Source organism: Falco punctatus, assembly GCF_963210335.1.
Source record: "Falco punctatus genome assembly, chromosome: 12".
NCBI classification, from domain to species: Eukaryota; Metazoa; Chordata; class Aves; order Falconiformes; family Falconidae; genus Falco; species Falco punctatus.
In genome coordinates, this window is record NC_137592.1 from 15,194,163 (window position 1) to 15,219,270 (window position 25,108).

General features: G+C 42.8%; 1 protein-coding gene across 4 annotated transcripts in view; it reads right to left on the reverse strand.

Moving 5' to 3' along the window:
- Nucleotides 1–25,108, reverse strand: part of KCNK5 (potassium two pore domain channel subfamily K member 5) — a 74,849-nt gene continuing 49,741 nt past the window's right edge. For 2 of the 4 annotated variants that reach the window (XM_080407904.1, XM_080407903.1), the window contains one exon: nt 1–25,108. This exon is cut by the window's right edge and continues 4,782 nt beyond it. The gene's annotated coding sequence lies outside the window, so the exon portion shown is untranslated. The other 2 variants (XR_013931343.1, XR_013931344.1) reach the window with 2 other exon arrangements.

The following is a 25,108-nucleotide window of genomic DNA, read 5'->3' on the forward strand; positions in this document are numbered from 1 at the left end:
CCCCTGAAATGAAGCTATCAGTATCTCAACAGAGGAGAAAGCCTCTGCAGAAATGTGGGGATGCACACAGGATCAGGAAATGAGATTCAGGCAGTTGAATTCTTAGGGACGGACAGGCTGCTCCATGTTAAGCCATCTCATTCTGAAGGACACTGCTCTTACCAAAAGCTTATATATGAAGAAGTAATTTGCATCACTGTCAGAGAACTTATTCTGGGAGGTAATGAAATTATAAAACTCTCTGCAAACAAGAGCAGCTGCAAACGCTGTATACAATGAAAAGAGAACAAGGCAGGAAATTCACTGGACTGGGGGCTCTACGTGCTTTTTTCCAAGTCCTGCAAATTGCACTGAAATGTGCTTGTGAAGGGCAGGTAAACACCAAATAAATGTTCTTTATGTCTGGTCCAGTCAAGAGCTGAAGCCAAAGTCAACACAAGGAGCTAGCTTTAGTCATAAAACCACTCACTGTGTCTCGATGGCTTGGGGTTTTTTTCCTCCTTCCTTAGTAATGTTGTTATTACATGCAACAAAGAAATATTTCATGCAGTTTGTTTAAATATTAACTACTTATGATTTGAGAGGAAAACACTAACCACAGGCTTTGCATAAATATTCTACTGCTATATTCCAATGAATTACACATAACCCCTCTTCTGAAAGGACATCATGGTTGCCCTTTCTCAGTAGTATGCAGAAAGTTGCAACTACTTGGTTGGTAAGAAGAATTGCTTTATACTCCCATTAAGGGGGGAATCAGAATATTACAGCAACATCATATGCTGAAATATAATATAATGGGCAAAACAAATGAAATAGAAAACACAATACCTGGACCAACAGCATAAAAGTCTCTGTGGGAAAAAAAATGGTTGCAGACTTTACATAGCATACATTGAAAACAATGAAGCCTTCATATAAAGGAGACGGATCTCATCTAAAAAAAAAATCTGGAGAGGGCCTTTTTACAAGGGCATGTAGTGATAGGACAAGGGGTGATGGTTTTAAAATGAAAGAGGGTAGATTTAGATTAGATATTAGGAAGAAATTCTTTACTGTGAGGGTGGTGAGGCGCTGGCACAGGTTGCCCAGAGAAGCTGTGGATGCCCCATCCCTGGAAGCACTCAGGGCCAGGTTGGATGGGGCTTGGAGCAGCCTGGTCTAGTGGAAGGTGTCCACAATGGCAGGGGAGCTGGAACTAGATGATCTTTAAGGTCCCTTCCAACCCTAACCATTTTATGATTCTATGATTCTAAACCTTCTTGGGAAAGAAAAACTAATACATTTCAAAACTTTACTGAAAGTCAGGAGGAGACATTTGAAACAATGAGAAACACTTGTGCTACACTGTGACCTTTACCGTTTTCAAACTGGAGTAAGGACATCTCCTTTGGGGAGTTGATCCATACCGATGTTTGCCAAACATGAAAATGCATAATTGAAATGGCTCCTTTTCTATATTACCAGATTTGGAATTGCTTGAGTGCTCATTTAAGGCACCACTTCAGGGCCCTTTTCTCTCTATCCAAATGCAGTTCTGGTGATGCAGACTGCGGAGCCTGCAACAAACACAGAGAATTCACCCAGCCCAGGGCCAGAGCAGCTGCCACCCACTCGCCACAGCATTTGCTCTCCAACCCCAGCTATGGAGGCACAACCGAAGCATGTACAGCATTTGTGTTACCAACATTTAACACTGATGAGCCATATGGAAATTAAAACAACCCACCCAGATTTCCTGTAATTTACACCAGAATGAGTGGGCGAGTGGATCCACGGGGAGCCAAGGGCATAGGTAGCACAAGACAGTTTTGTTGGCCTTTCCTTGGGCTGCGTCTTTTGTGGAGCATAAAGCTGCCAGAACCTGAAATAAAACAGCTTAAGGACTACCACATTATGGTGGCTAATCATAGCTATACAAATGCAATTAATAAATGTTATTTAACTGCTGCATTCATCATGAACGCATTATATAACCACATTATTGCATGCTTGGGTTTTCACTTATGTCCTTGTTGCTTGAATACCATGACTCAGCAGAGAATAATTTTGCAGTTATTTTCCAGGTTCTTTGTGTTCTCTGTCACCGATATATGTAGAGTAAGAACTGAAAAAGACAGCAGTCAGACAGCTCAGACTCTGTCACTGTATGTAGACCTGAAGACCAAATCTTTCATCATTTTTGCATGCAGCATCACTCACTGATGGGAACCATTGTGCTGCTTGGCCCTGGTCTCATTCATTGGAGCTGTGCTACCAGCTCTGTGAGCTATCAGGACTGAAGCCGCCTGAAGCTTTCTCTCCCAGCCCTTAAGCAGACACTGGCAGTAGCGTTTCCAAAAGTGAGAGCAATACGAGTGCAGGATATGATGCACCCTTCCTCGCACAGGATTGGACTCAGACTCCCTTACCCAACGATCTCCTGAGCAAGTCATACTTCTCCTGGGCCAAGCCCCTGACAGTCAGCTGCCCTCCTGGACCCTGGTGCCATTGGCTGGTGTTGCTCCTCCATCCGTTCCCACCACCCATGGTGGGCGCCTGCAGCGTTCACAGGGCTGGTCTGGGAGGATAAGGGGAAACGCGCACACAGCTCAGCATGGACACGAACTTTGCCATCTACAGAAAACATTCACTTGGATGCCCCAGAGGTTGCAAGTAGCACATGTAAATCATTCCTGGATCTCTGATTTTTATTTAAAAATTTAATCATGCCATTTTACATTTTCTACTACAAGATTTTCCCAGTGGTGAGCTTGAATTAGGTCAATGCACCATCTAATCACACATCTTCAGAGCTGCCAGCTGGATCACTCAGTCTCCTACATAAACACATGTTTTTGAGAAGAAGATGTGTGTGTGTGCATGACATGACGGTGAAGCTGGACAGCCCTGGGAGTCACTGCTGACCGGGTGAAACAGCCCTCAGCTCCCCACAGGTTTTGAGAAGAGGTGCTGTTCTTTTTGGTGTGATTTGAACTAATTTAATAAACAAGGTGATGAAAGACAGAATGGCCACTACTCCCGCCTGTCAGATTTCTTCAGCCTTTTCATAATGCTAGACAGCTGCCTTATCTTCAGTAAATTTAACATTCTTACCACAGAGCCCCCAATCTTTCAGGCTTCAAAGTCACTCAGTGACTTTGCCTCGGTTTTGGGGGCTGAGAAAGAATTTATTGCAACAATGTTCTTTCTGAGTTTTAAAACCTACTTGGCTTTAGGTCATTTACTTGGAGCACATTTCAGATCTGTTATTTTTTCCAACTGTGATGGCTGGACTAAGTATTAGTTGTATGCTAAGGAAGAAGAGCTACAAGTAGAGTTGAGGAAGAAGAGAAGCTGTGGTAGCTGCTGGTGTTGAGGAGCCACCCAGCTGCCCTTGCTGGGGGCCTCCGGAGCCATCAGCCTGGGCGGCAGCAACCACAAGCAACCTACACTGACTTCCCATTATGGAAAAACCTTGCTGCAATATTTCCTATGCTTCTCCCATGCCAAGACAGCTTGAAGACAGTAAGAGACCATTTCAAATAGCCTTTTTTAATTCTTTGGGGGTTTTGGAAAAAAAATGTTCGAAAACAGCAAATGTTCAAAACTGAAACTTCAGGAAAGTATCTTGGAATGGCAGAAGTTGAAATCTATAAGGACCTCAAGATACCGCCTACAACTTGTTTGATCCAGAAAAGAATAGCTGAACCTAGATGTTCCCTGGTATATCTCTCAGATGGTTTAAAGACCTCTGATATCAGACTCACCAAAACAGGCTATGTAGCTTATTCCTGAACTTAGAAAGCTCTTTCCAGTCCTGCAGATGAGTGCTGATCTCTTCACTTTTATGTTCTGCCTGAACAGGACTTGGGAGAGCAATTGCGCACTATCATCTTTGCAACAGCTTTTTTATATTTGAAATCTGTTATCAGGCAACTTGATGTCTTTCATCTGGACTAAATACATTCCTTCCAACTCCTCCACCTTCCACATAGCTGTTATCATTGTTCTTGATCATTGCAATTTGTTGTATCTACCGAGAACAGTTGTGCCTCTGCCAAAAGATTTTTGAAGGCGTATGCCACTGGGGATGCACTTTTACATGGTCTTAATTTTGTACAAATTTGAGACTTCAAGCCTTTGGGAAGCTCTGTTGATAGACCAGGAAAATTATTTTCCCCTCTAACTGAAGATTTGAGCTTCTTTATAACAATATACTTACTTGCATTACTTCAGGTTTAAATTACTTCCTAACAAGATAAGTAGCTTTTTGTGCTGATAGGCTCATATAATGCTTTTGTCCAGCAACATGTTAATTCGTTGAACTTCCCTTCAATTCCATTTGTTCAACCCAACAAAAATCAGTGGTGATATATCACAGATAAATATTTCCACCATTTAAGGTTTCTAAGTTGTGCACCCATGGATTGGGTGTTTATGTGACCTTTATTTGTGGTTGTGTTATTGAATTGCTGTCTGCAGTAGGAGCAATTCCTTGATATTGCGTATCACTAGCATACAGTAAAACAGGATTAATAATACAGGCATGTTGCAAAGATTTGCTAACGGTTATGAGTATTTTTTTCATCCTTGTTCTTACACAGCATTTGGGCATCTGTCAGTCGAAAATGTTGTGCAAGTGTTTGGCAACACTGTGTTAACCGTCCTCTCTCCTGCAGTTAGAGCTATTGGCATTCTCCGTAGTAGACTTTGTTTGTTTAACGTAGTGATCAAAAGGCACATTGTACTGCCACCAAACCCTGAGTCACCCTCCCCAAGGAACAATCACCCTTTCTTTCCATTTGGGTGGAGATAGTATGTTTCTTACTAAGGGAGTGGTGACCTCAGTCCAAAATTTCTTGATAATATTTAGTAAGATGAAGCAGGCTATTTTATGTTGAGGAGACAAGGAAAAGGAGGCTTATTGCATGCACGTGGGTAACTCTTGTCATTGCACTACTAAGATCACAGCAGCAGTTTAGTGTCTCCTTTTCCTAGTGCAGTTACAAGAGGGAGAGGGAAGGAGCATCAGTATAGGTGGTGCTGCAAACTTTACAAAAAAATCTGGCAGATCTTGGCTGTAGCAAAAGAATAGAAACATCTCTTGTTTTTTTCCAGACACTGCCTGTGCACCACCTTACTTTCTAACAGGGAAATTCTTCTGTGGAACCACTGGTTTTGACTTTTTTATGGTTGGGAAGATGTAGCGACATCAGGATACAGCAACAGCCACCCTGGCGGTGACTGTTTGCCTGCTATGGGCAACAGCGTGTGGTAGCAGAGGGAAATGTGGGAGGTGGAGGGGGATGAAGCTGTCTGTCTTGTGCTAGGGGATGGGATTTGAGCATGGGGAGGATTGGTTTATCCTGCCCTAGAGGTCAAGCAGAAGACTTTGCAGCTGGATGCCAGTTCCTTATGCTCCAAGATGAAAAAGAGGAGGGAGGAAGGAAGGGGAGGAAGGGCAGGCTTCAGAGCCATGGTTGCAGCAAAACTTACCCCCGGGGAGCTCCCCATTTCTCTCCTATTAGCTACTATAACTCTCCCAGCAGTCTGGTCAGGAGGAAGCAAAAAGAGAAGAGCAACTAAAGGAAAGCACAGGGGACACAGGGTGGCACATTAGAAATTTGCTGGAATTGGTCGTTTGGGCTGGAACATGAAGGGGCTCTGGAGAGTTACTCATCATACAAAGTTTTGAAATATGTACAACTCATGCTCAAAAAATGGCTCGTGTCTGAGGGTGGGGAATGTTTTCCTCAGCCCCTGCTTGCAAGACAAATAGGAAATTGGGGGGAAATATTACTACAGTAAACTGCTTGTTTAAATAAAGATAATTGCAGGGAAGTTTGCTCACATGATGCTTATTCTTGCTGCCTGCTTCTTAGAGGCTGTCCAGGGCAGGCACCTGACAGCACAGCTGGGTACTAGTGGGGCACAGAAGTGGAACAGGAGCATGCCTGGAAGCCCCAGTCTGGGCTCGGGAGGGCCTTTGGGGATTTTAAGTAGGCTTTCTTATGAATCAAGAAAAGTGATACTGAGTGACTTGTGTGTTTGGTTTTGGTTTTTTTTAAGGACAGTCTGTAATCACAAAGATTATTTATTTTAGCTGCATGGAGACAGTAGCTGGTAGGCAATAGTTGCCTTTAGCATATTGTTTTTTCTTATGTGAATTTTTGCTCTTGTTTCCCAAACATATAGAAGTTTGAATTTCCTTATATGCAGCCACAGTTCTTTACTGATTTGTCAAAAAAATCATTCCTTAGATCAATGGCAGTAAATCCTTCTGGCATACAGTATCAAATTTCTTGTAAAAAATTATTGGCTCTTATTGTTGGTCCAAATTTCTGCCTGTGTTAAACTGGGTACCAGTGCCAGTGCTTTACCATCACTGACCTGCAGTGATTCTCTCCAAGGTATTTTTTAATAGATGCCTCTTGCGTGCTGCAAATAATTCAACTGCGACAATCTTTGCATGATTGTGGTGTGACCAACAGCGACCAGTTACCTGGATTTCTCATAGGTGACAGAACCATGTTTGAGCATGATGGGAGGAAAGCAGCCTTCCTAGCCTGCTTCCCAGCCTGCCTGCCTTTAAAAAGATCTTTGCTTGCCTCTGCCATGTATCAAGTCACTCTGACCTGCCACAGTTGGATTTCCATAAATATCATCTACAAAAGGAAATACTTGCTCTAGCTAATGCTGTGGGAAATTACAGGTCAATTCACCATATCAGTATAATATATCACTGGGTGCACACAGTATTACTTTGATTATTCAGAACATTGTTCTAAACCACTTAGTGCTCAGGATGTGTTCCTGAAGATGGCAAAGAACCAGCAAGCTCAGGCTAAATGGGGGAGCTGTAATTTACTGTCAGTGACACTGACAGCGAGGTGGAAGCCTAAACTGTGGTGCAATGGGGCTGTAGTGCCCTCATCAGTGTAAAATTACCCTCCGGGTAACGTCCGGATTAGATGTACACCAGGAGCCAGTGAAGACTAATCTTATCTGAAGTGGGGATGCAAACTGAAGGGTGTTTCCCCTCCTTTGTCTCTGGCTCTTCCCCTTCCGTTTCCTTCTGTCTTCATCTGAAACTGCTGATACATAGTACCTGCCTTGCCTTTTCTGTAGCTGCCACTCTGGGGGGAGATGGGACAAGAAGCAACCAGAAATTAGCAATACATGCGAGGAGTTTGCCTACACAGCAGAGTGATAATATTGCTCTTTGCTCTGAAGCTCTTTTAATCTTGCAGATTTCAAAGCACTTCTCCCCAGGGTGGAACTGGACTGCTTTACTCCTTTTTCAGCTGGGACAACCTGGGCACAAAGATGTACCAGAACATGTTCTAAGCCACCTCCTGAGACATGCATGACTTCTGAGCCAGGACTGGGTGCACCCACCATTCCAAAGAGCACTCGCTTTTTTCCATTAATTAAAATAACGCAGGGTGGGTAACTCTCAAAACTACATTTGAGATACATTCAAGGAAGCAAACATAGTCTTTGCAAGTGTCACATATACAGTAGCAAGGACTCTATGAGCTGGTAACTCTTTTCAAGCTCTGTTAGAGTCTGTCCCAATATTTCTGTCTGTTGCATTCTCTTCCTGTAGATGTTTTGAAACATACATCAAAAATATGCCTGAGGAGTGTCTTCATGATGGATACTCAGCAGTTCTTCAGTGAAACTCAAAGGTGAACCTTGCTTCTGAAAACCTGTTTAAGACCTGAAATTCTATGTAGGAATAAGGACCTGTCACAATCAAAGATTTCTAGCCCAGAAGACAAGAAAAATACCCCAGACTGATCCAGCGTGGACTAACATCATCACTCAGCTTACCTTTGTGCTAGGTGTTTCCATGAATCTGCTCTTCCAGAAGCAGAGGAAGCCTCTAAGTGCCACCTGAAGGTATTGGGAGTTGTCTGAAGAACAGCAGGTTCCCTTAAGTAGCTCATTCTGTGATCCTGGTGTTCCCTTCCCCTCAAAGTACTTCCAAGTACTTTCATGTGTTTTGTGGTTTAGGGGCAAAGAAGCTATTGGATAATAGCATAGCCAGACATATCTTTAAATACTTTGTTTGAGTTTGCAAGGGTTTTTAGAGTGAACATTTTGGGAAGGAAAAGTTTTTGGTCATTTTAAAATTTTTCACTGTAGAGCCTTACAGGTTTCCTTACAGTACACATAGTAGGTGAGGTAAAAAAAGAAGGTTTCACCTATTGGAAATTCAGTTTTTTCTCACCCTGAGGCCTCAGAGAGTTGTAGTCCTTGCCACATGCAGCTCTTTATGACGGGAAAATGAAGTTCCATAACCGAAAGTCTTCATCACAAAGATTCTGGCAATGCAGTCACACCTGGATATTTACTTACATTAACTATTCTTTAGCAAATTAGACCCACCACAGCAAGGTGTTTAGATATGGGCGCATATTGAATTGAAAGAGAGAAAATTCAGCTGCTGGTCAACTAAATTAAACTGAACTAAGCATACATTGGAGAAAGGTTGTATAAAAATATTTCTGTGCGTAAGTGAAATTTGGTTTATAGGTCCTCCACAATTTCAAAATTTCAATATGCTGCAAAGCCAGGCTGAAAACATGTGACAATATTGCAGAATTATCAAAAGGAGATAGAGCTGGAATGAGAACAGCTGCTTACATGAAGGAACAAGAGGCAGTGTGGGATAGGGATGATAAACAAGTTAGTTGGTTCTTCTTTCTGAAGTCCACCAATATTTCATTTTCATCAAGAGGCACTGACTCATACCTGCTAAGGTGAGCAGAGTAGCTCAGAGTGCCGTTTTTCAGGTAGTTCATACTGATGCTTGTGTTCAGGTTCCCTTGCAATCACAGTGGTTGGAAACCAACTTTTCAATAAATGGAGGCTAACTTCTGAACAGGTTTTACACTAAGGGTAGATGCCCTATTTCAGGGTCACAGAAGTCATGCAGCATGCACAGGTCTGACATGAGAAGCCTGGCTGATTCCTCTCCAGGCTTTTTGGGGATTAGAGCCTTCCCCCACAGGAGAGGTGAGCTCAGTGTCTGGAAGGAGAGATGCGTCACCAGAGCAGCAGAAGCAGCAGACCTCAGCAGAGTGCCTGGCTGTAGGTGGCATGAGGCACCGCAGGGAAAGCAGTTCCTCTCACCCCTCTGGTGACAACATCCCTGTTTATAGTGTCTTCAGAGCCTCTTAGGAGAGACATTTCAGATGTGCAGAGCCTATCTGGGCCTGCCTTCGGTGCTCAGCCTGCGTCCCCAGCTCCTGCTGTAGTCCCAAGTACTGTTACTCTTTTAGGGCTTTTCTCCAGCCTTGCAGTGTTGTCAGCAACCTGCCCTCGCTAGAGAAGGCACAACACTGCAGTTCTTTGCTAACAGAGATCCAGTCAATCCAGTCAATGCAATATAAACTATACCAGAAAAAAAGACACTTCCTTGCTATTACGTCTACATCAAGAGTTTTGCAGCTCTAGTTACTGTGGTTTTCCCTCCTGCCTTCCTAAATTGAGACAAGCAACATTTTTTTGCAGAGGAAATCAAGTCTTGCTTTTAATCTCTATTCTTCTGCATCTTGTGGGCTGTTCCCTGGAATACACAGGGTTTGGTTTTATTCCCTGAGAGAAGCTTGGGAAAATTCAACTGAGTTAAAGCTGACCTAAAATTTTATGTCAGCTCTTGTAACTGAAGTGTGTTAAAAATGCAGTGTGAATCATTAAGAAGCAAGTGACTGGTTCCAGGATTATGATTCTAGCTAGAAAAAATGACAGCCAGTAAACTAAGGCTTCTAAATGATGCTTCAGCCTTGATGCGTTTTCAGGGGGTCCTTGAAAGGGGAGAAGAAAGAAGTAAACACATCAGCTGATTACAGTATGAACAGGAGATAGACTACAGTTTATTGCTATTGATAAAATAGCAATAGTATTGATAGCAACAGTACCATGAGTTTATTGCTACAGTATGGTTTTCCTCGTTGAATTTCTTAGAGCAAAAAAAGAGTCTTTATTTGATGAGTTTTAATCTGTAAAAATACCTGACTACTGCTGTGCACACTGAGCGGAACACAAAAAGGCAAATACGCTAGTTAAGGAGAAGATAAAGGACATCAGCTTGTTTAGTCTAGCAAAATCAGGACAAATTAGTAGAGTGGGTATACAATTACTGTAAGTAAATACACCGGAACATAACACTAGAAAAGGAAGAGAATACTTAAGCTAAAGGACAATGTTAGCTTACTAAGAATAGGTAAGAATGGGTCAAGAATAAATCTGTGCTGGAAATCAGGTTTCTAAACCCCAGGGGAATGAGAGTTTGGAACAGCTGCCTTCTAGGGCCAGAATCCCTCACTAGTTTTAAAAGTAAGGTGGATGTATTTGTGAAGATGATAACCTGCGATGCCCATGGAATATGCCTGTTTGCACAGGAGATACTCTCTGCTCTGCCATTCCTTTTGGATGCATCATGAAAACATCTCAGAGAGAATGCAGGTCATATATACGCCTTGGGATGCCTTTGCCATACAATTACAAGGCGGGGTGTGTGCGCCCCTTGTGCGTCTGTCAGTAGGAGCTGGATCGTGGCCTACTCAAACTCAGAATTGTTCAGTCGAAGTAATCAAAACCAAATCTTCAACAAGTGAAGAAAGTTACTTGTTTCTCCCCATGCTGTATTTTGTCCTCAAAGGGAAGAAGCCAGGAATGTATTGCCTTGGTAGGAAGGATGAAAGGGAGAACCTCTGCCGCTTTGGAAATGACCTTGTTGAGTTTCTTCAGGACAGTATTGTTTTACATCTATCAATTACAAAGGTTAGGTATTAAGACATGTTTATAGCAGTGTAAGCAATCCTCCCTAGTACGCCTAGGCAGCAACAGGAGAGAGGAAACAAAATACTTAATTTAATGGGAGCCAGTGAATCTGAAGGGCAGAGCTGTCAATGGGGAATCATGCCTGCCAAACCTTTGCTACATCAGACCGGAGGTAAACTGCCTCTTCTGTTTTTCTGCTGCCAGTGCGATTCCTCAGGCATCAGCTCCGGTGAGATCATTAGCTGAACAAGGTATCCCTCTCAGCAAAATTAAGTCACAGTCTCCAAACATTCAGACATCATGACTCAGACATCTTAGGGGCACAAGCTTTATCTTTAAAAGGCCTTAGATTTGTTAAGTGTGTAATCTGATAAAACTTTAAATGCTGTTTTACCAGCCTTTTGCATAAAAGATCAGGACAGATTAGGATATGCCTAATCCTTGGTGTGAAGTTCTGACTGCTGCAGGCAGTGGGAGTTCTGCTAGTGACTTCAATAGACCAGATGCCTCTTTCGCTTTCATCTCAGGAACTCTTGCTACTGGTGAATAAAAGCCTCGTTTGCGAATTACAGAGGAAAAAATAGTTCTCTTCCTTTGTAATTGAAGAAATCGGTGACCAAATGGTCAATTTGAAAGACATTGTTACCCTATAAAAAAATGGGGGTGGGGGTGGGGGGTGGGAATGGAACTGCAGTTTCTCAGATATTATTACAATTAAGTTACATTACCTAAACTATCATTTCTTAGATCCTATGGAAACAGGGTGCATTTAGAGTTTATTATAGACAACCAAACGAGCAATCCAGGAGATGTTTCTTTGAGAAACTGTTGATATTGTGACTCATTTTTTCTGTCTACTGGACTACCTTGCTATGTAATTTCTTGGCCAGTGGGCTGTCTGTCCCATGAAAGCTCTGGTAATTCAAGCAAGTTCACCAAAAGCCTTAAATCTTTTCTGTGGCGAAGCTTGACAATAATGTGAACATTCACATCCCAAAACAGAGCTTCTCCACTGTTTCTTCAATGCTGCAGAGAAGACAGAAGCAAAGGAACATCTCAGTGCAGCAGGATCTTGAGAGAAAGATCTCTGGGTTGAAAAGGGCAGAAGACCAGAAGCTGGAGATAAGGATCAAGGTGACGTAAATAGCTGAGCACCTACATCCGTTCACACGTAGTATGGGACATTTCTGCATGTTTGCATGAGCAAGAGGAAGACATAGCTTTTGGGGTAACAGGATGGAGTATCTCAGATACCGCACTTGTCTTTCCAGCTCAGAGGAACAATCAATTCTACAGGGCACAAGGGCTGTGTAACGGTTTGATTTTGGTAGTAAATTAGTTCCACAAATTCCTTATGATCTGGAGGTGGAAAACCAATGGCAGAAAAGAAACAGCTTTTGAAGCTTATGCCAAGGTCTCAGAAACTTTTTGAGGTGTATGGTCTTGTGAGCCACCAGAGCATTAGCACTTCCAAGGGCAAAGCTACATGGGAATGATGTCTGGGATGCAAAGTTAAACACGCTGGCTCTGTCAAAATGTTCCAAATGGCAGCATGCCCTGGTGGTCAAGGTGGCCAATGGGACCCTAGGGGTACCTTTGGAAGAGTGTAGCCAGCAGGTCGAGGGAGGTGACCCTCCCCCTCTGCTCTGCCCTGGTGAGGCCCCATCAGGAGTGCTAAAGTTGTCCAGTTCTGGGCTCCCCAGTTAAGGAGAGACAGGGAACTACTGGAGAGGGTCCAGCGGAGGGCTGTGAAGATGATGAGGGGACTGGAGCATCTCCCTGGTGAGGGAAAGCTGGGAGAGCTGGGCCTGTTTAGTCTGGAGGAGAGAAGGCTGAGAGGATCTTGTCAATACATACCAATACCTTAAGGGCGAGTGTCAAGAGGACGAGATCAGGCTCTTTTCAGCTGTGGCCAGTGACAGGACAAGGGGCAACAGGCACAAACTGCAAGACATGAAGTTCCATCTCAATATAACAAAAATCTTCTTTACCTTGAGGGTGACAGAGCGCTGGAACAGGCTTCCCAGAGAGGCTGTGGAGTCTCCTTCTCTGGAGCTGCCCGAGAGAAAGTGAGGAATGGAGAGTTTGCAGCGCCCTTCCCATTGTCAGGGCAGGGGGTATAGCAGCAATGGCACTGCGATCCAGGTTTTGGCAAGGCAAAACACCTGATCCTGGCACATGGTATCCACATATATCCACAGTAATGTGCACATTGGCAATGTCTCAAAGAACAATCCAGGTTTTCTAATTGCTGTTTTAAGCCATGATTAAATAAGTTATTTTGATAACTTTGTTTTAAACATATACAACTAAAGAGCACAAATGGCATCACAAGTTTTGAATTACAGAGTATTTTGTCTCCAAGAAAACTATTGCTGTTCACTGCTGGAGCTATTTGTGCCATTGCTGGAGTTGTCCCTCGCTAGTTGTCATTACTGACATACAAATTGAAGGAAGAGAAGAAATTATTTTCTGAAAATTGTTACTGATACGTAATTTCGTATTTATTTCTGATATGTAGAATTTTAAAAATAGAAAAGAATTATAGTGACTAACAGCAGTTTATTTAGCATTAGCTACCTATTGTAAGTTATTTTATATTAACAATCTTTTCTGTGAGTCTTTTCATAGTGTATTTTATCAGGTACTGGAATCTATTGGCTTTTGTGGCTGGGGTTGATATGAAAGATCCCTCAAAACCTTGCAAGACAGGAATGGATCAGCCTGAATACTGAAACTGTGGTCTAATTTTTCAGAAGTGTTGGTGTGCTGACTCCAACTATCCAGTAATCTGTTGCCAAGACAAAATGTCCACATAACTTCCAGTGAGTAAAATGCTTTTTCTACTTTGTCCCAAATGTCTGCATACTGTGGGAAGCCACTGCATCCCACCCCAAAGCTGGCTTTCCAGCAGTTTTTTTTTTTTTTTCCAGCACTTTAAGTGCAGCGTTTCAAGCCTATACTCTGTTTAAATACTGCATGAGCCTTCAGGATTAAAAGTGTGATCCAGGATTACCAGCCTGCTCTCACATCCATGGAGCCTTTTGAGTAATTTTCCGTGGCCATTCTTGCTCCCATTCCATGAGCTTGCAAACCAGCCGGGGTGTATTATACCTAGAAATGAAGGAAAGAAACACCATGAACAGCAGCTGGCAGAGCCGCTTCTCCTTTTCTAGATCGGCTCGTTCATAAATAACCTGAAACCAAAGAGCACTTTAAAAAAGTGACAGATTTTCCCCAGGCAAACGTCTGGATGGAGTGAGGAGAAGGGGTTGCTGTGCCCTGTCTCACCAGGACCTCGTGGCTGGAGGGGCTGGAGGAAGCTGCCCGCTGAGCTCCCAGGCAGGGCTGCTGCCCACCGCCAGGGCACAGGGGCAGCCCCGGCTGCATGTCGGCTCTGTACCCTGTCTCCTGCCTGGTGGGTTCGGACAGCTGAAGCGATGGAGCTGCTGCCCGGTGTGCTCCTGTATTTCTACAGGATGCCGGTAGAGGGCAAAGATGACTTTAGGCTTGATGCGAGAGAACACGCAGGTTGCCCTGCAGAGCAGAACGACTGCATGAGTTAGGGGACAATGGAAAAATGAGTGGGAGCCTGGGAAGAAGAGGTGCCCCAGGATTGCTTCCTCAGCTCTTCCTCCTGCCTTGCGAGCACAAGTTTCCGTGCGGCGCAGCGGCGCCGTGACTCATGGTGGCGAGCCCCAGGCTGCATGGGAGCGGGGCAGGACGAGGGGCTGTGGACCCCAGACCCACAGGAGCCCGGCTGTCCTTGGGACACACGTGTCCCCGCCATGCCCGGGGAAGGGGCAGGCCTGGCTGCTGGACAGGCTGGGAACACCGGCCGCTCTGCTGCACTGGTCCAGCCCTCACTTCATCAGCTTTCCCTGTCTTTCCTCCATGCCTGGCATAACGCCACGGAGATACGGGGAAGGGTCTTCCATCGGAATCACGTGGAACCTCGTGGCAGTGGAATATTTCCTATTTCTTTACCAGGAAAGCTTAAATACAAAAGTAAATAAGTTTTTTGGCTCTAGTCTGGGGAAATGTAATTAGCTGTAATATAAACAATCTTTAAAGGCCTTGTAATCCAAATAACCCCAGAAATTAGGACTCAGAAATGCAGATCTTATTTAAATCCTTTCCCTGATCTGAATAAAACATGATTTACATCAGTAAGTATTTCATATGGTCTCTAACATACCTAAGTAAAGCAATTTTTTTCAATTTTCACTGCAATTTCAAATATAAGTACAGCTGATATATGATTTCGTTATAATATGCTTCTCTTCTATACAAGCAAATCCTAGAAGATTGTTTATTCCTTTGCTTCAGAAACAGAAATAGCTTAACATTTTGTAAAATTGTAGGAGTCTGTCTCAGGAGCTGATGTTAAACCTTTCACACACACAAAAAAAAAAAAAAAAAAAAAAAAGTCAGGGATAAAATTGGAAGTGAATTGTAAATAAGCTTCTTGTTCTTTTCCTGAGAGAGCCGTTTTCATAAAACTTCCTAACAGTTAGAGGTTTTGCCAGTTCTCTCACCCACGAAGGGAATGACATTCCTCTGAGATACCAGTTGCTACTTTTTAGCTGTGGCTGTGCAAAGCATCTGCTACTCTGGGAAGGCAAAGCCTTTCACCAAGTGCCTTGCCTCTTTTTCCATCCCTTCCATTAACAGTGGGGTAGATGAGCAGGGACTTGCTACACAGCAGTGAAAGGCCACCAAATCCAGAATCTACAGGACTATAATCAAGAGATGACTTTTGTAACTTTACATGCATGGTAACTAATGTACAGTACAACCACTTCATCCAAGTCACAACAATCCATACATGTGGTTGAAAAGCAATGGAAGGTGAATGAAGAGTGGGAGGAAAAGCTAGGCAAGGAGGACACACTGTTCAAGGAGAAGCTGCTTGAAAAGAAAAAAATCCTTGTTTCCTTTCAAGAAGAAAAACAGATGGAATACACTGGCTGTCTGGGCACAGCAAACTTTGCCTTAACGCCAATATATCCAAACACTTAGCATTGGAAAGGGATGCCAGACAATGAAGGTCCCGTTCAACATCACTTTCCAGTGGCCTCAATAACTAAGGAAGCTCAGGAAACAGAAATTATATGAAGTCTCCTTGTCTTTTTATTATTTACATGGTTTCATTCTTTTTAATGTTAGTACATTTGAACCATGTTAGGGCAGCCAATCAATCTTGGTAAGTGGACAACGATATTTTAGTTCTAAGATATATATGAAATATTGCATCTGATTTCTAACAGACATCTAACAGAGTAACCCTAATTATACAATATAGGAATAATGTTAGGGAGTGATAAACATATACCAGACCTCAGAAATGGACACCAACCACAGAAGTGTAAAGCTGAAAGGGACCTCAAAAGATTACTGAATCCACTCGTCTGTACTGGGGGATCTGTAAATGTAGCAAGATGATCCCTGACAGCTCTTTGCCTAAATTGTTCTCAAATCCTCCAGCAGTTTGAAGTCTATGTCCATCTAGGAGACATTATTGCTCTTGCAGTTGGAAAGCATTTTGCAGCATCAGGCACTTGTTTATTGCAATGTGAACACATTTCTTTTTTTATTTTCTCCAAGGTCTACAAGAAGCAGTTTAGACCCCACTTAACACTCTTCAGCTGTCTTTTACCTATCAGAAAACTTCTGTGTACTAGCCATTTTATTTTCTTTTCTAGTCTGAGTAAGCCCATTTTTTTCAGCCTTTCCTAACGGTTTTCTCAAACACCATGCTTTCTTAAAACATTTTCTTGTTGCTGTGATACAGAATACTCTCATCTTATCTACAGCTTCCTTAAAATCTGATGATCTGAACCCGTATTAGAGCTGATACTAGCCCCACTGTCCTAGAGAGTGGAATAGTACCTCCCATCTCTCACACAATACTCTTGCTCATACAACCCAGGATAACACTCATCCCTTTGGTAGCCAACACACTTGCTTGGTGGGGGAACTTTTATACCTCCCAGATCCTTTTATGCCATAGTAATTCTGATGCTATTCCAGATCATTTATTTGATTTAATTAACTTTAAAGTGCTTGGGATTATTTTCTTGAGGTGGAAGGATGGGATTTTAAGAATTTCCTGATATGGGCTCAATAGTGATACATGATGCTTTTTTTCTCATGAATTCTGTTTTTAGTTTCTTCCTATTTGCTGCCCAGAGGCCTCTGCACCCAGGGCAGCCAAAAATTAAAATTGAGATGAGAACAGGAACTAATTATTTCTGCTTGCTAATAAGAGCAGAAAACAATCATGAAATTAAACTGCAGAGTTGCATATTACACATAAGAAAAATCAGCCTATGTGAAAAAATAATTCTGCCAAGAGAGATGGTGCAAACACTGTCAGTACATCCCGCCAAAGCTACGACTAGCTGGCTACTCATTGTCAGCACACAGTTGTACAGGTTTGCTTACTGCAGAGAGTTGTAAGTTAGGGAGGAAAGAGGTCTGCTCACACTCTTTGGCCTTCCAAGGCTATAAATAGCATTGAACAGCTGCGGAAGAACTAAGTTTGTGTAGGGCTTCTGTGAAGAGGACCTACCCAGGCTCTGGTCTGATCCTGAGGGAAACAGTACCACTGCCTCCCCTGTGAGAAGATGGGTGAATGAAGAAGCAGCAACAAGACTTGACACGCCTCATAGTTTGGAGCAACAGGCAACAAGGTTATCTCCTCCACAATTGTCAGCTGCCCTCCTGAAGAGTCTTCTCCACAGGAGAAGATTGTACGCTTCTTGTGAAGCATATGCACATGAGGTTTTGTTTACATTTCATATAATGGAGACCTTCTGAATGAAGATGTAGGCTTAGCTCCTTTTAACCCTTGAAGATCACTGTGCTGATTCAGTGGAAGAGAGGAAAGACCTCTCTCTACTGTTGCTCCTTGTGAGTAGATGCTAATTTTTTCTTCCCCCAACACCTTTCCCAGCAGATGGCATATGGCAGCTCATGCTCTACCTTCCCCTTTGGTGGACTTCTGTTAAGGGAACATGCCACAGGGGTACTTGAAGAGAGGGGCCTTCAGCTCCAACAGGTGAAAGCATCCTGAAAGTGTTGCATTTGCCCAAACTCATGTTCTTACCCTTCCCACTTCAAATACCAGCCAGGCCTAAACATAAGCCAAATACAAGATCTGTTTAGCAGGACATGGCTAAGTAGAAGAATCTTCTTCATCCATAGTTAACAAGGCTTCTTATTCCCCCTCATGTAGGGTACCTACTGTATGCAGATGCTCTGGAGTGAGGGTCACTCCATTGTCCTCCTCCTTTCCCAGAGCTTTAGGTGATGACTGTCCCCATCTAGCCATGTTTCTCACTCCCAGGGTTACATTTTTGTGTACAAATACAATTATTTTGATGGTGCTAGCTATCCCTGGTACTTGAAGACAACTCCTCTACCTCAGTTCTTGACTAGCCAGCCAGGAGGTATGCAATCTATATGAATGCCACCAGCAATTCTGCCGGGACCACTGGCACCTCCTGTTCATCATCTGTTCTTCTGTGTCTGTAATCAGCTGATTGTCCCTGTCTAAGATGTTCCCTTTATGGTCCCTGGCACCGTAATACACTAGAATTCAACTATGTCACATGGTAACAGCTATATCCACGCTATGAACTTGTGCTGTCATGCATGACTAGCTTTCTGTAGACTTTTTGATAACACAGATGGCAAATCTCTCCAAGAGGGCTTCTGCGTGGCTGTGGTGTGAGACCCCATTCCTGCTCCTGCCCTCTCACTGGTGCTCCGGGGCCGCTTACATTCAAGTGTTATGCAATACTCAAATGGCTCCCGACATCAATCTATGATATTTTTAAAGTCACAGTTTTGGCATTTATTTGGAATAACTGTAACTGGAAAAGTAGCACATATGGATTTCTCTAGTGCTTAAAAAAATTATGCCGTGGGAGTTTTCTGTACCCTAAAGACTCGTCATGTAGGCTGTCTAGGTTACATTGGTTGCCATCTGGCTCTCAGTCCCACTCTTTGTTTTTAGTCTCCAGGCCATTATGCCTTTAGTAAATAATCAAACATATTTTGTTCTATTCAATTCCTTTTCTTCTGTTGAATTGTTGATTAGGAGCCAAAGCCTTATTTAAACAGGTGATAACTTTGCTGCTTACTTGGTGCAAGTGGAACATAGTTTTAGGTCACATCCACATGATAAATGGAGTCATGTCAAGCAGTCTGAACACCCAGCAACAAGCTGAAGTGTTTCTAAGGCTTTGGAAGCCTTCTGGAGAGCTCCAGACTAAAAAGAGCTAAGCTTTATCCTCCCAGTTCAGGGAGGGGGTCAAGCAGTAGGGAGAACTGTGGTCATAAAGTGGGACTGGGGAGTGTAGGAGTGGCGGTAAGGTTAATGGAGTGGGAAGAAGGGAAGGAGGAATATGGAAATGAAAGGGGTGTAACTACAGCTCACAAATAGCCACAGCCTCTTTCAAAAACTGTTTTGAACCCCAGCCTCACTAACATGTCTCTGCGAGTGTTTAGATAGACTTGCCTAGTCCACTTCATGGCCACAGAGTGAAGCTCTACCCTTGCCTTTACCAAACCACATCCCTGCAAATCTAAATCGACAGCAGATATAGATAGCATGGCTGAGAATGTGCAAAACCTTGAACTTTTCACCGAAGGAAGCCATGCCCACTCAGCTGGGTGCCTTGGTTGTTGAACCTCCTTTAGCTGAAGCAGCCTCCTTTAAGTCTCCCTTAGCTGAAGCAGTTCAGGCTGTCACTCTTTGAGTGGGAGAAGCCAAATCTATCTTCTGGCTGTCAGCCTGAAATGCCAAGTGGCTGTTGTGTCCTGCCTGAAGGCAACCACGACGTTCCTAAGGGCCACAGGAACTGTAATGGGACAGATGTCACACAGTAGAGGAAAGGGAAAATTAAGACATATAAGCGAGGAAAGCGGCGGGAGCCAGAAGAGACAGACAAAAGGGGTGGAAGTGTTATCCTTCTGTGAAAAATGAGTTGGGTCGTTACTGCGTAGACCTGAGTAGAATATTGTTTGAAACCAGTCTCTGCTCTCCCCATCCTGAATCTTGTTGTTGTTGTTTTAAAGAGTGGTCATTTTACAGTAAATAAACTGTGATAACCCCAAAGCCTTTTCCTCCCTCTCTGTGCCAGAGGAAGCTAAGTTTATCTCAAGCATTTCCAAAACCACATACCATTTGAAGGCACAATAACATATAGGGTCAGAAACTTTTAAATAAAAGCCAGTTCAAGCTTCAATCCATTCCACCTTATTTTCTACTTTTATTGCACTCTCTGAAAGAAAAAGTCTGTCTCAAGCCTACACATTTTAACAGGCTGGCAGTTCTTTCCTGCAGATTTTGCGGCTTTCAGCTATTATGCCCCCATAAGATTATACTCTTCGGCTTCTGATAAACATCATAGAATTAAACTGCCTTGGAGAAGTCAATATCACTTGACCAGACAACATCTTCAGAAAATCACTTGAAATTATTTGCCAGAAAACTTATTTCCTAGTGTTTTAGAGCAAATCTCCCCACAAATAACAGATTCCTCAGCTACTATAGCTCTAGGCCTCTGATTTCTTCCTGTACTTGATACAAATTGTGTCTCTTACCCTAAAAAAATTGTTCTCAATTCAACACCACATCCCTTTAACTTTTTTCTTTGACATGTTGGTGTTACCAGAGTGGGGACTAAATGTCAGGTGCTCTCCTCAGTTTAAGCAGCTCTAAAGGATGGAGAACTTGGAGGCTGAAGTTTAAAAATAGGTATTCGCTTTACCTTCTTGCCTTCATCTCATGCCTATTGTACGTCTCAGAGATTAGTATGATAATTTAGATTAATTTTAAGAGCTTCACTTTCTGAAGAAATGCAGCACAGAAGAAAATCTTTAAACCTGGACCTTCTTCCTTAAATGAAAGAAAGCCTTTCTCTGGCAAGCCTTTTTCACTTTAAGCCACCGGTTTCATATCATTTATTAAAAACTGACAGACACAAAAGCAACCAAAGAAGGCAGTGTCCCCCTCAGATGTCCAAGGCATGTTGCTTACCCCTGCTCTTGTATTCATTTCCCATTCTAATCAGCAATTAAAAAGCAGACCAATTAGCTTACTATTTTTCCTTCCTTTCCAGCTGTGCCAGAGATGGAGTTGGCAAAACTCCCAGGCTAAGAGGAATAGACAATGTCTTTTGATATTTTCTGTGTCTCAGGTCTTGATTTGTTCCTTTACTTTGTGCTAACTGCCAATGTACAACCGACAAACAGCAGATATGAAGGTTGCCAGAGAAAGACAACACAGCTTTATGAATAAACGCTTATCCTCCAGCTTCAGAAGCTTGTGACATCTATTTCAACATGAACATGGATTTATTTTGCATTCGCATGCACATATTTTTCAGTTCTGCCCAGCAACCAGGAGTATGTAGGAACGAGTGCTCCTCTGCACTCAGTTTATTTTGATTAGTAGGGGTAGGGCCCAACCCACAAATGAGCACAGTTTTTTGTCTCTGATCTTACCGGCATTAGGGATTAAGATACTTCCTTATACACCCAGAAACTTAACTAGATAAACAAAAATGTGATCGAGTGCCCAAAACTGTAAGTCCACAGAACAGGGCAAAGCTGTTGACAGCCCTTGAACAGCATTTTTGCACTCAGTGTGGGACTACAGTCATTCATACAGAGTGTATTCATTCTCCGTACAATTAAAAAGCATATCATGGTGCCACACTCTGCTTTTATATTCAAATAAGATTAGAAGCATGTCAAAGTGCTTGCTTTTTTCCTGAATAAATACTACATAGATCTAATTTGAAAACACAAGTACTTTTGTTTGGCATATTTAGGAAAGGATCCAAAAGAATTTTATTAAAGGTTAGCATGGGAAATCTCAAAGAATGTCAATGGGGAAAAATGTTAACTTTTAGATATTTTGTGTTTTAACCTCCTCACCCCAATCTCAGAACTCATACTTTCAGTTTTTTTGTTCTGCTTTCTCTGTCAGTCACAGCCCCACCCTAACAAGGAGAAAAGTGGGGCAGGGGGCATTTTCCATAACTTCCTCCATGCAGAAAACAACATAACCATATAAAATATGAGCAGAGATTGTCACCATCTCCATTCTACTCTTTCCTATGGGCAGAAAGGAGCAACAAAAGGGAGAAAACTTCTGGTACCCCAAGAAAAAAATATTCTAAAAACAGAAAACGAACTCTTAATTCACAGTTGTTTCAGTTCAACTTGTGAAATTCAAAGCACTTATTAAAATGTTTCCATCAGAATATTTCTCATGTCAATATATATATAATATTTATTATACATATAAAATACATTGGGCTTATATATACAAAAATATAAAATCTATCTGTATTAACCAGGAGATCTCCTACAGGCTGTACTTGGAAACTTGGCCATCAGAGGAAGCCCTCCTAAATAAAGTGTGCTACCTGGCTTTCAGGGAGCCTCTGTGCAGGATAAAGCCTCCAGCATCCCAGTCCACCTCAATGTCCCTTTCCAGATAAGCCCTTATGATGTGAAATAGCAAATTTCCTTGATCAGCAAGCTGAATCTTTGTGGGTGTTTTGTTTTGAGTCTCTGTGCTATCAGTTGTAGTGCTACTCCCCGTGCTAGGGTGTCTGTGTAGTCCAAGATAACCACTGCTTGAATTTGTTTTCATCCCAAGACACAAAACACCTGCTTGGACACCTATCTGTTTTTCCACAAATCACCCCCCCAAAAAAAAACCAAACCCCTACCTCTTATGAGTCTGGTTTTCTTGGGAGCTGGAATGGAAATCAAGGCAGTAAGTGAAGGTCAGGAGTGCACCACTTTTCCCCCAGACTTTGCCCACATGCCACATCAGCAGGAGTCACAGTAGCTGCAATCCAGAAGGTATCTGCCAACATGCAAGTGAAAAGCAATACTTTAGCAAGCTCTTCAAGTACCCAGGCTGTGCGAGTCCTGGAGGTGATGAACTCGTTTTTCATGGAGAGCTACGGGTCTGCCAGGGAAAGGCACTGTCATGGGTTTGCTCTCCGTGAGATGCACGGCCCTGAGCCCCCGGCAGGGCTAAGGCGCGGAGCCGACATAAAGCCACAGCCTGCAGTCATGTACTGGGAAGCCAGGCAGCCCCTGGAGGAAGCCCAGTCTGTGTGCAGGTCAGGGGGGCTCTCTGAGAGCTTTCTGGAACAAGAAGCAGCCAAAATTGAACGGGTGCTGTGCTCAGCCCAACCTTTTATTCCTAGATATTACAGTATTAGTTATCTTACCACAGGGAGGTTGAGGCTTCAAAAAAAAAGAAAAAAAGTTTTTAAAAAACCCAACAAAACCCACCCAACCTTTGCTGAAAGGCACAAGGTAGATGTCATGAATTTAAAAACTCTTCCCACTTGAACTATAGGGCAGCAGACCTCCCCCACCTCCCCGCAGGTCCTTGCGGAAGAGTTGAAAGAGGTATTTTTTGGGTGCTTCAGGACTTAAGACCAGCTATAGAAAATTGCCCTGACTGAAACAGCATTTTCCTGGGTAAAACAGTCCTGAACCGCAACTCTACCTGCTATGCCACTGTCTTCATCTCCCAGAATTAACAGTTTTTCTTCATTTCCATGAACTGTGGGTATCATGTTGCACCATGCATTGTAAAGACCTATGATTAAAAAAAAAAAACCCAACCTGAAATCTTTTCACTTGTGTCACCTGGTCTGCGATTTTATCTGTTAAGCTATTGTGTTCAGAGGAACCCGAAGCCAGGCATGGACCTTAAGAACAGCCACTTAACAGATACAGGTTTATCCTGTTTTCCTACTTCTTGCTACCCTACCCCCTATAAATTACAAACACTCTACTAAAATACTGAGGGCAGAAGGTGAACAATAGTCTGTGGGCTCCAACCTGCTGGGAGCTGATAGAAATGTTATCAGGTACATACCAGACTCGATGTTATGTCCTGCCCTCAGCTCCATGAGGGGACCCCACCTCCCTCTTTGGCTGTTTTTGGCATCAGTCACCTGTCAGGCACTTCTTCCTCCTCTACTACTCATCTGTTGTGGGGCTAAAAGATAAGGGTAGCCAATCTCTACATTACTGAAATAATGATAGAATCCACCCTGCCCTCCTGTGCCTATGCATCTCCCTACCTTCCTAGCTCATGCCTCAGCAATTCCACTCAGTTGCCAAAAAGCCAAGGTTCAGTCTACTTGCCCTCAGGCTGAGGCTGTCTCCACTTGTGCAGATGGCTCCATCTCTGTCACCGGTATCACCAAGTCACATTTTGCTACCCATTAAGGTAGGTATTATCCATTTTCCAAGGTGTTTTAAGGAAATTACTGGAGTTGAAGGACTGCCAATGCTTCTAGGTTGCAAAATGGTGAGCACTACTGCTAGAAATCTTGTGAAAATTCATAAACAGCTACTCAGATATTTTAATAGCTCTGGCATAAGATTCAGATAGCAGTCAGATGCCCATTTTATTTTCCTGGAGTACTGATCAATTCTAACACTTCCTGTCTCAGTGCATCATCTTGAAAAAGAAGCTCCCTGAAAAAACACAAACCCTAGAATAAACTTCAGTTTCTCTTTCAACAGCTGTCCAAAACCCTCACCAAATAACACTTTGCTATGCTGTTATCTAATTGAAGACTAGGTGCCCTTGAACTGAAGTCATCAATAACCCATACAAATTCAGGCATCTGCTTGCATAAAACTTGCTTTATCAGCTCCTTAGGTTTGAGCTCCATGGACCAGGACCAGTCTCATCTGTCATCTGTGAGGTGCATTACAAGTGTAGGTAGTTGTAAAAAGATATCTAATTCCTGGATTGCTATTCACATCATGACAGAGAGGATAAATTGTAAATTTTTTATTGCAAAATATTAAAATAAATTACATTTTACAAAGACTTAGCAAATATTTACATACAGTGTGATTCCAGTGACAATCAGCAACAAAGAACAGACAGACAGGCATATTATGGAGTGATAAGAGTCAAAACTGTACAAACATCAAAAGTCATATGAAAGACAAGCTAATTTTTTAAAAGGAAAATCCATCACAAATGGAATGAATCCCACGAGGCACAAAGATTACAAGTCTACAACAAGAGTCCTTGGTTTGGTTTTTTGTTTCGTTTTGTTTAGGTCAACAGACTTGTATATTGCTTTTTGCTCTCTTCATCAGTGACGCTTGTCTGTCTCTACACATACTCTCCCAGATCAACTGGAGAAAAAAAAATTTCTCAACATATACAACTGTGTCACCATGGATCTGTTATCAGCCTGGTTTTATTTCTACACGTTTTGTGATGTCCATTGCCAGCAACAGATTCACAAATCAT